Below are 3,365 nucleotides of genomic sequence, written 5' to 3'. Positions count from 1 at the left end.
TCACTCTGCAACCTTTGCCATGATTCTCGATCACTGCTCTCTAAGCCATCGAACCACACCTTGGCCCGCCCTCGCATCAACTACGGCACCATCTGTAACCTTTTTGAATCCGTCGACATACACATTGTCAGCAACCATAATTCATCGACATACGCATTGTCAGCAACCACAAATGCACCCACACTGCTCAACTCACCCTTTTTGACTCACAAAACACTCCTAATCTACCCTCTTGGTAGCACCTTTCGAGCTACAGGAAAAACCTCTGCAGACAATGGCCAATACACGAAGAGCGAGAGAAGAGGGGAGTGGGGAGAAGCAACACAAGAGATTGGGGCAAGTGAGTGGTATTATTGCATAGAGACTAGTACAACCAATGTATGCAACTTCAATGGCAAGCTTAGCAACACACAAGATTCAAGCTTTCACTTACTCACACAGGTAAAAAAGCCAACTAGTCCAAAAGACCTTGGTCCCAAAGACTTCACTTTGCATCTCCTTCACCTGTTATCCCAACTAGCCCCTTATGGAGTCTTTCTTGGCCTATAATCCGCATCACGCATACACTTGCGCTGCCACATGCCATCCCATGATTTTACTAGCAGCTTCGGTCCTCTTCCATGCCTATGCTAAGTCTTACCATGTGGCGAGCGAGATTTCTCGAGCGAAGGAAAATTCGAGCAAATGAATAAAGAAACCAAATCGGCTTCGTTACGAAAGATGCATGAAGATCCTACTTAAAGCCCCAAGTGATAGCAATAACACTATTCAAAATGAGAATCTTTTCTTGAATCCGTAAGTAATCTTAGCAATAGCATTGTTTAAAATTAGACTTTAGATTCTTTTGTGTAGTTGAGGCTTGATATGTAGAGCAATGAGAAACCCAAACAGGTGGCAAAGCTATTACAAATGATGCAATGATCCACAACTACATTCAACACCATAGTTTTAATTTTAACTTTAAATTTAGTCAACAATGCTCATACATCTACAAAGTTTCTAAACTATATTAAGAGACAATTGTCATATCTTATACCCAAAAAAGAGAGATTTCTTCAAGATTGTAAGATAACAAGTGGAATATTTAGTGGAATATAGAGAGCAGCATGTCATGCCTCTACACTCTAATAACAACAAGAAATGTTACGGTTCTATCTCGTGACTATGAAGAGTCACACTCATCATCAATAAAGACATTGCGCCTCTGACACTTCTTGTTGGTGTCAAAATCGTATCATATATTAGCAGCCATGGTTTTTGCAATCCCCTCGGCATAAACTGGCAACACACTTCCATACAAAAAGAAAAAGGTAAGTCTCACAATCCACATATAAGCAATACATAACCTACATCATTGAAACACAAGAAATCTCAAATTGTTGTTTGAATCATTATCCATAATTTCCAAATACTGAATAATGATACCAAAAAGTGACAAAATAGCATAAAAGTATGATGGAAACATAAAATAGGGGGGAAAAATGAAGTGTAAGGTGGACTCTCACTAGTCATCAAAGGGGTTGACACGCAAAGGCATGTCACCCACATCATCAACATCAAGAGAGGTGGAGGCCCCCTCTCTGATTCGCTTTTTAGGGCGTAATAATGGTTGCACATAATCTGAAATCAAAGTATCGTCATTGTCGACTGCTGCACACACCCGCCCTGTACCTAAACATGATGCCAATACGGGTGCTGTACCACATCCCAACTCCAAACAAAGACCTCCAGGCCTACAAAGAAGCTCCACAAAACATGCAATAAAAGAATGACTTCGTTGCAAGCCACCATGCCATGGCTCTCCGGATGATGATCTCGCAAGAGAAGACTCTGGGAGATGGTGCATCATGTAAGAATCCAAAGGTTGCATGCCAAGTCGATTGAATAGCGGAGTGCTCTCAACCACAAAGAAAGGTGGTTGCATGCCAACCCTATGCACCATAAGTAAGAGAGAACAATGGCACTACACCACCACATAGACAATTAGAACAATAAAAATAACAATAATACACCAAAATGAGAAACAAACAAGTTGATTATGTAGAAGAGCATTACCTCAATCTGACCACCAAAGCTATTACCATAACCATAAGCTCCATGATGAAGGACTACAATGCGACGATGAATAGCCATCTCTGATGCACGACAAAATCTCTCAACCCAGCCAATGGTATCTCCTGCAAAATTTTTCTAAAGTCACAATAAAAAACACACAACAAAAATATAGACAAGTATTGCATAAAATTATGATTGAAGCACAAACCTGTCATAGAGACCATGATCAACAACCACCCAGAGTCTGACAAAGTCGAATATGCAAGTTGCATGCCTGCACGAACATGATCCTCACTACAAATATCCTAAAGGGACACAACAGGGGAGGCTAAGTGGGAACCACCAAAGGGAAGATCCAAAAAAATAAAATCAGCAGCCCATGCGACTGTTCTCCCACCACGCACGCACAAGGTTCGATCAAAGCGTGCAGATCCCATGTGCTCATGAACATGAATCCATGCCGGATGTCGAAAACCGGCCCTAAAATCAGCAGCAATGGCTATGTAGTCCCCAGAAATGGCCATGCATCATGAGTCAGACAATGAGGACAGAGAAGACAAGGGAATATCAATGATGTAGACAAAAGAAATGGTTTTCTTTGCAACAATCTCCCCACGAGCTACTGCGACACAAGAGGCTAATCAAAGTGAATTAACTCCAATAAATGAACATACAAATGACTGCATCGTAAGCGATAGCTCACCATGCTCTTGCTCCATGTTTTCATCCACCCTAGTCTCAACAATCACCTCCTTTCCCTTGTGAGAAGTATTTGTAGCTTAGAAAAAAGCAAAAAAACACAATATCACCAGTATGTAAAACAAATAAGTTAAGGAAAAAGAGAGTTTAAAGCTCTTCAACAAATTATGTTTGAGATTTTTTTGAGTAACCATTTACCTGCTATCACCTCATTCACTCTAGGAGGTAGAGTCACATCGATGGATGTGCCACCAACTCTCATAGTATCGTGAAGCTCTCTCTCTCTCGCCAATACATGCCCAGAAGCCATGTCTATCCACCATGGACATGTCTCCATCTCCCAAGTAGTGAGCTTATGTATGGAAGGGGAGTACATGCATTCTTCCCCAGTAGATAGTTGTGCCCACTGCTTAGCTAAGAATGGAATCCCTGGAAGTAATCCTTTTCCAACCAAGGATAATAGAAATCTAAAACAATCAAGCAAAATAACATCACTATAAACTTTGTAATTATGCAAATCTTGAAATAAAAGTACGATGAGCTTGACCTATAGGCTAGCCTTTGAGATGCCATGCGTACTGTGTCCACTTTCTTCATAGCTTGCTTATCAA

The 3,365-nt window shown here is 41.0% G+C and overlaps 1 pseudogene; it reads right to left on the bottom strand.

Annotated features, from left to right (window-relative positions):
• Window positions 1–805: 805 nt before the first annotated feature.
• Window positions 806–3,016, bottom strand: LOC147431395 (uncharacterized; annotated as a pseudogene).
• Between the last annotated feature and the right edge of the window lie 349 nt (window positions 3,017–3,365).

Source organism: Adiantum capillus-veneris, chromosome 21, assembly GCF_014529385.1.
Source record: "Adiantum capillus-veneris isolate H3 chromosome 21, ASM1452938v2, whole genome shotgun sequence".
Classification (NCBI taxonomy): domain Eukaryota; kingdom Viridiplantae; phylum Streptophyta; class Polypodiopsida; order Polypodiales; family Pteridaceae; genus Adiantum; species Adiantum capillus-veneris.
This window is presented reverse-complemented; position numbering and strand designations above follow the sequence as displayed.